Raw genomic sequence first — 14,077 nt, forward strand, 5'->3', positions numbered from 1 at the left:
ACACGTCGGGCTTGTCGAGACCTTTCCGAAAATATATAACATGTGGGCGAAATAACGGCAGGAAAAAAAAAAGCATATTGTTTTTGCAAAAAATATTATTCTTTTTCTTTCTTCTTCTTCTTCTTCTTCTTCTTCTTCTTCTTCTTCTGCTCTTTAGACTGGAATTTGACCCCCTGAACATGCTCGAAAACTCACCAAATTTTGCACAAAATTCAGTTCCGGCGAAAAATTTTTTTTAATGTGAATTTCAATATTGGGATTTAAAAATTGGCTCTACAGCGCCACCTGCAAAACCCAAAATGCATTGCGTCAATTGGAGGGGGTCCGCAATAAACTTTGTCGTACAGCCACAAAATTTGGTATACACATGCGCGTTGTCGGAACAAACAAAAAATATTATTATGACCCCGCCGTCAAAACAGCAGGAAAGCAGCGAGCTGGGATTTAATTTTCAAAAATGCCGAGTGAGCGTTTTCCAGGGCGTCGTACAAAATGTTCGTTTTGATCGCGCGCTTCTCCAAATGAGCTGAAATTTGGTGGACACCATCTACACGAGTAGACAATTAAAAGTTATCCAATTCACAAATCTTCAGATCACGGTTTCCGCGTGGCAACGCCGCAAAGTTGATGTCAAATTTTGCCATTTTTTCAGTGTGATAAATGGCTGCCATTCGTACATAACAAATCCAATCTCAACCAAATCTTAAACACTTATTGATCTTTCTTATCTGGACACATTGACAGTACCATTTTCACAATTGGCATTACAGCGCCCCCTACAGAATCAAAATAATATCTGTATGGGGAGCAAAATTCTTAGTTTATCAGAAATGAATGAAATTTGGGGGATGAATTCTTCATGTGGTCCCCATCAAAAAAGCAAATGGTAACCATATTGTAATATCAACGGTGTTGCCGTGGCGATGGCTTAAGTTCCCCATGTTATTCTAATGGGCCCAAGTGAAAAATCTCCCATCAAATCAAATGTACTTGTTGCCATGGAAATGTGCCAAATTTGACAAACATCAATGAAAGAATAAAACGGGGCGGGTCAGGTAAGCGGCGGGCGAGGGCCTTTTGACGCCGCTCGCGGCTTTAATTAGGCCCGAGCCCCTGGCCTGCCAAGGGCGAAGGGCCTATTGTTTCTGCAACACAGACAACGACGAGTCGAGCGCGCAGCGCTCGACCTCAGGCCTTTCACACTCTCAAAACACACAACGATGACAAGTCGAGCGCGCAGCGCTCGACCACAGACATCATTCAACATGTCCAGACACACACACACCGACATGCACTCACACATACGCATGTACAAACACAAAAACGCACACACACACACGAATTTTCGAGCGCGCAGCGCTCGACCACAGGCCTTTCACACACTCAAACGTACAAAAGTGACAAGTCGAGCGCGCAGCGCTCGACCTCAGACATAGGCCAACATGTCCAGACACACACACCCCGACATGCACTCATAACCACGTGTACAAATACAAAAAACACACACACACTCTCACACACAAACATGACTTGTCGAGCGCGTAGCGCTCGACCACAGACATTCACACTCTCAAACACCTCACAGACGCGTCGGGCTTGTCGAGACCTTTCCGAAAATATATAACATGTGGGCGAAATAATGGCAGAAAAAAAAAAAAGCATATTGTTTTTGCAAAAAATATTATTCTTTCTTTCTTTCTTCTTCTTCTTCTTCTTCTTCTTCTTCTTCTTCTGCTCTTTAAACTGGAGTTTGACCCCCTGAACATGCTCGAAAACTCACCAAACTTTGCACAAAATTCAGTTCCGGCGAAAAATTTTTTTTAGTATGTGTTTCAATATTGGGATTTAAAAATTGGCTCTGCAGCGCCACCTGCAAAACCCAAAATGCATTGCGTCAATGGGAGGGGGTCACCAATAAAGTTTGTCGTACAGCCACAAAATTCGGTATACACATGCGCCTTCTCGGGACAAACAAAAAATATTATTATGACCCCGCCTTCAAAACGGCATGAAAGCAGCTGTCTGGGATTGAATTTTCAAAAATGCCGAGTCAGCGTTTTCCAGGGCGTCGTACAAAATGTTCGTTTTGATCGCGCGCTTCTCCAAATGAGCTGAAATTTGGTGGACACCATCTACACAAGTAGACAATTAAAGTTATCCAATTCACAAATCTTCAGATAACGGTTTCCGCGTGGCAACGCCGCAAAGTTGATGTCAAATTTTGCCATTTTTTCAGTGTCATAAATGGCTGCCATTTCTACATAATGACTCCAATCCAAACCAAATTTTAAACACTTATTGACCCTTCTTATCTGGACACATTGACAGTGAAATTTTGGAAATCGGCGTTACAGCGCCCCCTACGGAATCAAAATAATATCTGTATGGGGAGTAAAATTATTAGTTTATCAGAAATGAATGGAATTTGGGTGATAAATTCTTCATGTCGTCCCGATCAAAAAAGCAAATGGTAACCATATTGTAATATCAACGGTGTTGCCGTGGCGATGGCTGAAGTTCCCCATGTTATTCTAATGGGCCCAAGTGAAAAATCTCCCATCAAATCAAATGTACTTGTTGCCATGGAAATGTGCCAAATTTGACAAACATCAATGAAAGAATAAAGCAGGGCGGGTCAGGTAAGCGGCGGGCGAGGGCCTTTTGACGCCGCTCGCGGCTTTAATATTTAGGCCCGAGCCCCTGGCCTGCCAAGGGCGAAGGGCCTATTGTTTCTGCAACACAGACAACGACGAGTCGAGCGCGCAGCGCTCGACCTCAGGCCTTTCACACTCTCAAAACACACAACGATGACAAGTCGAGCGCGCAGCGCTCGACCACAGACATCATTCAACATGTCCAGACACACACACACCGACATGCACTCACACATACGCATGTACAAACACAAAAACGCACACACACACACGAATTTTCGAGCGCGCAGCGCTCGACCACAGGCCTTTCACACACTCAAACGTACAAAAGTGACAAGTCGAGCGCGCAGCGCTCGACCTCAGACATAGGCCAACATGTCCAGACACACACACCCCGACATGCACTCATAACCACGTGTACAAATACAAAAAACACACACACACTCTCACACACAAACATGACTTGTCGAGCGCGTAGCGCTCGACCACAGACATTCACACTCTCAAACACCTCACAGACGCGTCGGGCTTGTCGAGACCTTTCCGAAAATATATAACATGTGGGCGAAATAATTGCAGAAAAAAAAAAAAGCATATTGTTTTTGCAAAAAATATTTAGGCCCGAGCCCCTGGCCTGCCAAGGGCGAAGGGCCTATTGTTTCTGCAACACAGACAACGACTCGTCGAGCGCGCAGCGCTCGACCTCAGGCCTTTCACACTCTCAAAACACACAAGGATGACAAGTCGAGCGCGCAGCGCTCGACCACAGACATCATTCAACATGTCCAGACACACACACACCGACACGCACTCACACATACACGTGTACAAACACAAAAACGCACACACACACACGAATTTTCGAGCGCGCAGCGCTCGACCAAGGCCTTTCACACGCTCAAATGTACAAAAATGACAAGTCGAGCGCGCAGCGCTCGACCTCAGACATCGGCCAACATGTCCAGACACACACACCCCAACATGCACTCATACACACGTGTACAAACACAAAAAACTCACACACACTCTCACACACAAACATGACTTGTCGAGCGCGTAGCGCTCGACCACAGACACTCACACTCTCAAACACCTCACAGACGCGTCGGGCTTGTCGAGACCTTTCCGAAAATATATAACATGTGGGCGAAATAACGGCGGAAAAAAAAATCGCATATTGTTTTTGCAAAAAATATTATTCTTTCTTTCTTTCTTCTTCTTCTTCTTCTTCTTCTGCTCTTTAAACTGGAATTTGACCCCCTGAACATGCTCGAAAACTCACCAAACTTTGCCCAAAATTCAGTTCCGCTGAAAAATTTTTTTTAATATGAATTTTAATATCCGGATTTAAAAATTGGCCCTACAGCGCCACCTGCAAAACCCAAAATGCATTGCGTCGATGGGAGGGGGTCCGCAAAAAACTTTGTCGTACAGCCACAAAATTTGGTATACACATGCACGTTGTCGGGACAAACAAAAAATATTATTATGACAGCAACCTCAAAACAGCAGGAAAGCAGCGAGCTGGGATTGAATTTTCAAAATTGCTGAGTCAGCGTTTTCCAGGACGTCGTACAAAATGTTCGTTTTGATCGTGCGCTTTTCCAAATGAGCTGAAATTTGGTGGACACCATCTAAACGAGTAGACAATTAAAAGTTATCCAATTCACAAATCTTCAGACTACGGTTTCCGTGTGGCAACGCCGCAAAGTTGATGTCAAATTTTGCCATTTTTTCAGTGTCATAAATGGCTGCCATTTCTACATAATGACTCCAATCCAAACCAAATTTTAAACACTTATTGACCCTTCTTATCTGGACACATTGACAGTGAAATTTTGGAAATCAGCGTTACAGCGCCCCCTACGGAATCAAAATAAAATCTGTATGGGGAGTAAAATTATCAGTTTATCAGAAATGAATGGAATTTGGGTGATAAATTCTTCATGTCGTCCCGATCAAAAAAGCAAATGGTAACCATATTGTAATATCAACGGTGTTGCCGTGGCGATGGCTGAAGTTCCCCATGTTATTCTAATGGGCCAAAGTGAAAAATCTCCCATCAAATCAAATTTACTTGTTGCCATGGAAATGTGCCAAATTTGACAAACATCAATGACAGAATAAAACGGGGCGGGTCAGGGAAGCGGCGGGCGAGGGCCTTTTGACGCCGCTCGCGGCTTTAATCTTTCTTTCTTCTTCTTCTTCTTCTTCTGCTCTTTAAACAGGAATTTGACCCTCTGAACATGCTCGAAAACTCACCAAACTTTGCACAAAATTCAGTTCCGGTGAAAAATTTTTTTTAATATGAATTTTAATATTCGCATTTACAAATTGGCTGGACAGCGCCACCTGCAAAACCCAAAATGCATTGCGTCAATGGGAGGGGGTCCGCAAAAAACTTTGTCGTACAGCCACAAAATTTGGTATACATATGCGCGTTGTCGGGACAAACAAAAAATATTATTATGACCCCGCCTTCAAAACAGCAGGAAAGCAGCAAGCTGGGATTGAATTTTCAAAATTGCTGAGTCAGCGTTTTCCAGGAGGTCGTACAAAATGTTCGTTTTGATCGCGCGCTTCTCCGAATGAGCTGAAATTTGGTGGACACCATCTACAAAAGTAGACAATTAAAAGTTATCCAATTCACAAATCTTCAGATTACGGTTTCCGCGTGGCAATGCCGCAAAGTTGATGTCAAATTTTGCCATTTTTTGAAGGTGACAAATGGCTGCCATTCGTACATAACACATTGAATCTCAACCAAATCTTAAACACTTATTGACCCTTCTAATCTGGACACATTGACAATGACATTTTCAGATTCGGCGTTACAGCGCCCCCTACAGAATCAAAATGAAATCTGTATGGGGAGTCATATTATTAGTTTGTCAGAAATGAATGAAATTTGGCTGATAATTCCTTCATGTCGTCCCGATCAAAAAAGCAAATGGTAACCATGTTGTAATTTTAACGGTGTTGCCGTGGCGATGGCTGAAGTTCCCCATGTTATTCTAATGGGCCCAAGTGAAAAATCTCCCATCAAATCAAATTTACTTGTTGCCATGGAAATGTGCCAAATTTGACAAACATCAATGAAAGAATAAAACGGGGCGGGTCAGGTAAGCGGCGGGCGAGGGCCTTTTGACGCCGCTCGCGGCTTTAATTAGGCCCGAGCCCCTGGCCTGCCAAGGGCGAAGGGCCTATTGTTTCTGCAACACAGACAACGACTAGTCGAGCGCGCAGCGCTCGACCTCAGGCCTTTCACACTCTCAAAACACACAATGACGACAAGTCGAGCGCGCAGCGCTCGACCACAGACATCATTCAACATGTCCAGACACACACACACCGACACGCACTCACACATACGCGTGTACAAACACAAAAACGCACACACACACACGAATTTTCGAGCGCGCAGCGCTCGACCAAGGCCTTTCACACGCTCAAAGGTACAAAAATGACAAGTCGAGCGCACAGCGCTCGACCTCAGACATAGGCCAACATGTCCAGACACACACACCCCGACATGCACTCATACACATGTGTGCAAATACAAAAAACGCACACACACTCTCACACACACACATGACTTGTCGAGCGCGTAGCGCTCGACCACAGACATTTACACTCTCAGACACCTCACAGACGCGTCGGGCTTGTCGAGACCTTTCCGAAAATATATAACATGTGGGCGAAATAACGGCAGAAAAAAAAAAAGCATATTGTTTTTGCAAAAAATATTATATTTAGGCCCGAGCCCCTGGCCTGCCAAGGGCGAAGGGCCTATTGTTTCTGCAACACAGACAACGACTAGTCGAGCGCGCAGCGCTCGACCTCAGGCCTTTCACACTCTCAAAACACACAACGATGACAAGTCGAGCGCGCAGCGCTCGACCACAGACATCATACAACATGTCCAGACACACACACCCCGACATGCACTCACACACACGTTCACAAACACAAAAACGCACACACACACACGATTTGTCGAGCGCGTAGCGCTCGACCACAGGCCTTTCACACACTCAAACGTACAAAAATGACAAGTCGAGCGCGCAGCGCTCGACCTCAGACATAGGCCAACATGTCCAGGCACACACACCCCGACATGCACTCATACACACGTGTACAAATACAAAAAACACACACACACTCTCACACACAAACATGACTTGTCGAGCGCGTAGCGCTCGACCACAGACATTCACACTCTCAAACACCTCACAGACGCGTCCGGCTTGTCGAGACCTTTCCGAAAATATATAACATGTGGGCAAAATAATGGCAGAAAAAAAAATCGCATATTGTTTTTGCAAAAAATATTATTCTTTCTTTCTTTCTTTCTTTCTTTCTTCTTCTTCTTCTTCTTCTTCTTCTTCTTCTTCTGCTCTTTAAACAGGAATTTGACCCCCTGAACATGCTCGAAAACTCACCAAATTTTGCACAAAATTCAGTTCCGGCGAAAAATTTTTTTTAATATGAATTTCAATATTGGGATTTAAAAATTGGCTCTCCAGCGCCACCTGCAAAACCCAAAATGCATTGCGTCAATGGGAGGGGGTCCGCAATAAACTTTGTCGTACAGCCACAAAATTTGGTATACACATGCACGTTGTTGGGACAAACAAAAAATATTATTATGACCCCGACCTCAAAACAGCAGGAAAGCAGCTATCTGGGATTGAATTTTCAAAATTGCTGAGTCAGCGTTTTCCAGGACGTCGTACAAAATGTTCGTTTTGATCGCGCGCTTCCCCAAATAAGCTGAAATTTGGTGGACACCATCTACACGAGTAGACAATTAAAAGTTATCCAATTCACAAATCTTCAGATCACGGTTTCCGCGTGGCAACGCCGCAAAGTTGATGTCAAATTTTGCCATTTTTTCAGTGTGATAAATGGCTGCCATTTCTACATTATGACTCCAATCCAAACCAAATTTTAAACACTGATTAGTCCTTCCTTCCTGGATACATTGACAGTGAAATTTTCACAATGGGCATTACAGCGCCCCCTACAGAATCAAAATAAAATCTGTATGGGGAGTAAAATTATTAGTTTATCAGAAATGAATGGAATTTGGGTGATAATTCCTTCATGTCGTCCCGATCAAAAAAGCAAATGGTAACCATATTGTAATATCAACGGTGTTGCCGTGGCGATGGCTTAAGTTCCCCATGTTATTCTAATGGGCCCAAGTGAAAAATCTCCCATCAAAACAAATGTACTTGTTGCCATGGAAATGTGCCAAATTTGACAAACATCAATGAAAGAATAAAACGGGGCGGGTCAGGTAAGCGGCGGGCGAGGGCCTTTTGACGCCGCTCGCGGCTTTAATCTTTCTTTCTTCTTCTTCTTCTTCTTCTGCTCTTTAAACAGGAATTTGACCCTCTGAACATGCTCGAAAACTCACCAAACTTTGCACAAAATTCAGTTCCGGTGAAAAATTTTTTTTAATATGAATTTTAATATTCGCATTTAAAAATTGGCTGGACAGCGCCACCTGCAAAACCCAAAATGCATTGCGTCAATGGGAGGGGGTCCGCAAAAAACTTTGTCGTACAGCCACAAAATTTGGTATACATATGCGCGTTGTCGGGACAAACAAAAAATATTATTATGACCCCGCCTTCAAAACAGCAGGAAAGCAGCAAGCTGGGATTGAATTTTCAAAATTGCTGAGTCAGCGTTTTCCAGGAGGTCGTACAAAATGTTCGTTTTGATCGCGCGCTTCTCCGAATGAGCTGAAATTTGGTGGACACCATCTACAAAAGTAGACAATTAAAAGTTATCCAATTCACAAATCTTCAGATTACGGTTTCCGCGTGGCAATGCCGCAAAGTTGATGTCAAATTTTGCCATTTTTTGAAGGTGACAAATGGCTGCCATTCGTACATAACACATTGAATCTCAACCAAATCTTAAACACTTATTGACCCTTCTAATCTGGACACATTGACAATGACATTTTCAGATTCGGCGTTACAGCGCCCCCTACAGAATCAAAATGAAATCTGTATGGGGAGTCATATTATTAGTTTGTCAGAAATGAATGAAATTTGGCTGATAATTCCTTCATGTCGTCCCGATCAAAAAAGCAAATGGTAACCATGTTGTAATTTTAACGGTGTTGCCGTGGCGATGGCTGAAGTTCCCCATGTTATTCTAATGGGCCCAAGTGAAAAATCTCCCATCAAATCAAATTTACTTGTTGCCATGGAAATGTGCCAAATTTGACAAACATCAATGAAAGAATAAAACGGGGCGGGTCAGGTAAGCGGCGGGCGAGGGCCTTTTGACGCCGCTCGCGGCTTTAATTAGGCCCGAGCCCCTGGCCTGCCAAGGGCGAAGGGCCTATTGTTTCTGCAACACAGAGAACGACTAGTCGAGCACGCAGCGCTCGACCTCAGGCCTTTCACACACTCAAAACGCACAAGAATGACAAGTCGAGCGCGCAGCGCTCGACCACAGACATCATTCAACATGTCCAGACACACACACACCGACACGCACTCACACATACGCGTGTACAAACACAAAAACGCACACACACACACGAATTTTCGAGCGCGCAGCGCTTGACCAAGTCCTTTCACACACTCAAACGTACAAAAATGACAAGTCGAGCGCGCAGCGCTCGACCTCAGACATAGGCCAACATGTCCAGACACACACACCCCGACATGCACTCATACACACGTGTACAAATACAAAAAACACACACACACTCTCACACACAAACATGACTTGTCGAGCGCGTAGCGCTCGACCACAGACATCCACACTCTCAAACACCTCACGGACGTGTCGGGCTTGTTGAGACCTTTCCGAAAATATATAACATGTGGGCGAAATAACGGCAGAAAAAAAAATCGCATATTGTTTTTGCAAAAAATATTATTCTTTCTTTCTTCTTCTTCTTCTTCTTCTGCTCTTTAAACTGGAATTTGACCCCCTGAACATGCTCGAAAACTCACCAAATTTTGCACAAAATTCAGTTCCGGCGAAAAAATTTTTTTAATATGAATTTTAATAGTGGGATTTAAAAATTGGCTCTACAGTGCCACCTGCAAAACCCAAAATGCATTGTGTCAATGGGAGGGGGTCCGCAATAAACTTTGTCGTACAGCCACAAAATTCGGTATACACATGCGCGTTGTCGGGACAAACAAAAAATATTATTATGACCCCTGACCTCAAAACAGCAGGAAAGCAGCGAGCTTGGATTGCATTTTCAAAATTGCTGAGTCAGCGCTTTCCAGGACGTCGTACAAAATGTTCGTTTTGATCGCGCGCTTCTCCAGATGAGCTGAAATTTGGTGGACACCATCCTACACGAGTAGACAATTAAAAGTTATCCAATTCACAAATCTTCAGGTTCACGGTTTCCGCGTGGCAACGCCGCAAATTTGATGTCAAATTTTGCCATTTTTTCAGTGTGATAAATGGCTGCCATTTCTACATTAATGACTCCAATCCAAACCAAATTTTAAACACCTGATTGACCCTTATTATCTGGACACATTGACAATGAAATTTTGAAAATCGGCGTTACAGCGCCCCCTACAGAATCTAAATAATATCTGTATGGGGAGTAAAATTATTAGTTTATCAGAAATGAATGGAATTTGGTTGATAATTCCGTCATGTCATCCCGATCAAAAAAGCAAATGGTAACCATATTGTATTATCAACGGTGTTGCCGTGGCGATGGCTGAAGTTCCCCATGTTATTCTAATGGGCCCAAGTGAAAAATCTCCCATCAAATCAAATTTACTTGTTGCCATGGAAATGTGCCAAATTTGACAAACATCAATGAAAGAATAAAACGGGGCGGGTCAGGTAAGCAGCGGGCGAGGGCCTTTTGACGCCGCTCGCGGCTTTAATATTCTTTCTTTCTTTTTCTTTCTTCTTCTTCTTCTTCTTCTTCTTCTTCTTCTGCTCTTTAAACTGGAATTTGACCCCCTGAACATGCTCGAAAACTCACCAAATTTTGCACAAAATTCAGTTCCGGCGAAAAATTTTTTTTAATATGTGTTTCAATATTGGGATTTAAAAATTGGCTGTGCAGCGCCACCTGCAAAACCCAAAATGCATTGCGTCAATGCGAGGGGGTCCGCAATAAACTTTGTCGTACAGCCACAAAATTTGGTATACACGTGCGCCTTGTTGGGACAAACAAAAAATATTATTATGACCCCATCGTCAAAACAGCAGGAAAGCAGCTATCTGGGATTGAATTTTCAAAAATGCTGAGTCAGCGTTTTCCAGGACGTCGTACAAAATGTTCGTTTTGATCGTGCGCTTCTCCAAATGAGCTGAAATTTGGTGGACACCATCTACACGAGTTGACAATTAAAAGTTATCCAATTCACAAATCTTCAGATCACGGTTTCCGCGTGGCAACGCCGCAAAGTTGATGTCAAATTTTGCCATTTTTTCAGTGTGATAAATGGCTGCCATTTCTACATAATGACTCCAATCCAAACCAAATTTTAAACACTGATTAATCCTTCCTTCCTGGACACATTGACAGTGAAATTTTGAAAATCGGCGTTACAGCGCCCCCTACAGAATCAAAATAATATCTGTATGGGGAGTAAAATTATTAGTTTATCAGAAATGAACGGAATTTGGGTGATAATTCCTTCATGTCGTCCCGATCAAAAAAGCCAATGGTAACCATATTGTAATATCAACGGTGTTGCCGTGGCGATGGCTGAAGTTCCCCATGTTATTCTAATGGGCCCAAGTGAAAAATCTCCCATCAAATCAAATGTACTTGTTGCCATGGAAATGTACCAAATTTAACAAACATCAATGAAAGAATGAAATGGGGCGGGTCAGGTAAGCGGCGGGCGAGGGCCTTTTGACGCCGCTCGCGGCTTTAATCTTTCTTTCTTTCTTCTTCTTCTTCTTCTTCTTCTTCTGCTCTTAAAACTGGAATTTGACCCCCTGAACATGCTCGAAAACTCACCAAATTTTGCACAAAATTCAGTTCCGGTGAAAAATTTTTTTTAATATGAATTTCAATATTGGGATTTATAAATTGGCTCTGCAGCGCCACCTGCAAAACCCAAAATGCATTGCGTCAATGGGAGGGGTCCGTAATAAACTTTGTCGTACAGCCACAAGATTCGGTATACACATGCGCCTTGTTGGGACAAACAAAAAATATTATTATGACCTCATCGTCAAAACAGCAGGAAAGCAGCGAGCTGGGATTGAATTTTAAAAAATGCTGAGTCAGCGTTTTCCAGGACGTCGTACAAAATGTTCGTTTTGATCGCGCGCTTCTCCAAATGAGCTGAAATTTGGTGGACACCATCTACACGAGTAGACAATTAAAAGTTATCCAATTCACAAATCTTCAGATCACAGTTTCTGCGTGGCAACGCCGCAAAGTTGATGTCAAATTTTGCCATTTTTTCAGTGTGATAAATGGCTGCCATTTCTACATAATGACTCCAATCCAAACCAAATTTTAAACACTGATTAATCCTTCCTTCCTGGACACATTGACATTTAAATTTTGAAAATCGGCGTTACAGCGCCCCCTACAGAATCAAAGTAATATCTGTATGGGGAGTAAAATTATTAGTTTATCAGAAATGAATGAAATTTGGATGATAATTCCTTCATGTCGTCCCGATCAAAAAATCAAATGGTAACCATATTGTAATATCAACGGTGTTGCCGTGGCGATGGCTTAAGTTCCCCATGTTATCCTAATGGGCCAAAGTGAAAAATCTCCCATCAAATCAATTTTACTTGTTGCCATGGAAATGTGCCAAATTTGACAAACATCAATGAAAGACTGAAACGGGGCGGGTCAGGTAAGCAGCGGGCGAGGGCCTTTTGACGCCGCTCGCGGCTTTAATCTTTCTTTCTTCTTCTTCTTCTTCTTCTTCTTCTGCTCTTTAAACAGGAATTTGACCCCCTGAACATGCTCGAAAACTCACCAAATTTTGCACAAAATTCAGTTCCGGCGAAAAATTTTTTTTAATGTGAATTTTAATATTGGGATTTAAAAATTGGCTGGACAGCGCCACCTGCAATACCCAAAATGCATTGCGTCAATGGGATGGGGTCCGCAAAAAACTTTGTCGTACAGCCACAAAATTTGGTATACACATGCGCGTTGTCGGGACAAACAAAAAATATTATTATGACCCCGACCTCAAAACAGCAGGAAAGCAGCGAGCTTTGATTGAATTTTCAAAATTGCGGAGTCAGCGTTTTCCAGGACGTCGTACAAAATGTTCGTTTTGATCGCGCGCTTCTCCAAATGAGCCGAAATTTGGTGGACACCATCTACACGAGTAGACAATTAAAAGTTATCCAATTCACAAATCTTCAGATTACGGTTTCCGCGTGGCAACGCCGCAAAGTTGATGTCAAATTTTGTCATTTTTTCAATGTGATAAACGGCTGCCATTTCTACATAATGACTCCAATCCAAACCAAATTTTAAACACTTATTGACCCTTCTTATCTGGACACATTGACAGTGAAATCTTGGAAATTGGCGTTACAGCGCCCCCTACAGAATCAAAATAAAATCTGTATGGGGAGTAAAATTATTAGTTTATCAGAAATGAACGGAATTTGGGTGATAATTCCTTCATGTCGTCCCGATCAAAAAAGCCAAAAGTAACCATATTGTAATATCAACGGTGTTGCCGTGGCGATGGCTGAAGTTCCCCATGTTATTCTAATGGGCCAAAGTGAAAAATCTCCCATCAAATCAAATGTACTTGTTGCCATGGAAATGTACCAAATTTAACAAACATCAATGAAAGAATGAAATGGGGCGGGTCAGGTAAGCGGCGGGCGAGGGCCTTTTGACGCCGCTCGCGGCTTTAATTAGGCCCGAGCCCCTGGCCTGCCAAGGGCGAAGGGCCTATTGTTTCTGCAACACAGACAACGACTCGTCGAGCGCGCAGCGCTCGACCTCAGGCCTTTCACACTCTCAAAACACACAACGATGACAAGTCGAGCGCGCAGCGCTCGACCTCAGACATCATTCAACATGTCCAGACACACACACATCGACACGCACTCACACATACGCGTGTACAAACACAAAAACGCACACACACACACGAATTTTCGAGCGCGCAGCGCTCGACCACAGGCTTTTCACACACTCAAACGTACAAAAGTGACAAGTCGAGCGCGCAGCGCTCGACCTCAGACATAGGCCAACATGTCCAGACACACACACCCCGACATGCACTCACACACACGTGTACAAATACAAAAAACGCACACACACTCTCACACACAAACATGACTTGTCGAGCGCGTAGCGCTCAACCACAGACATTCACACTCTCAAACACCTCACAGACGCGTCGGGCTTGTTGAGACCTTTCCGAAAATATATAACATGTGGGCGAAATAACGGCAGG

Source organism: Salarias fasciatus, assembly GCF_902148845.1.
Source record: "Salarias fasciatus chromosome 23 unlocalized genomic scaffold, fSalaFa1.1 super_scaffold_20, whole genome shotgun sequence".
Taxonomy (NCBI): domain Eukaryota; kingdom Metazoa; phylum Chordata; class Actinopteri; order Blenniiformes; family Blenniidae; genus Salarias; species Salarias fasciatus.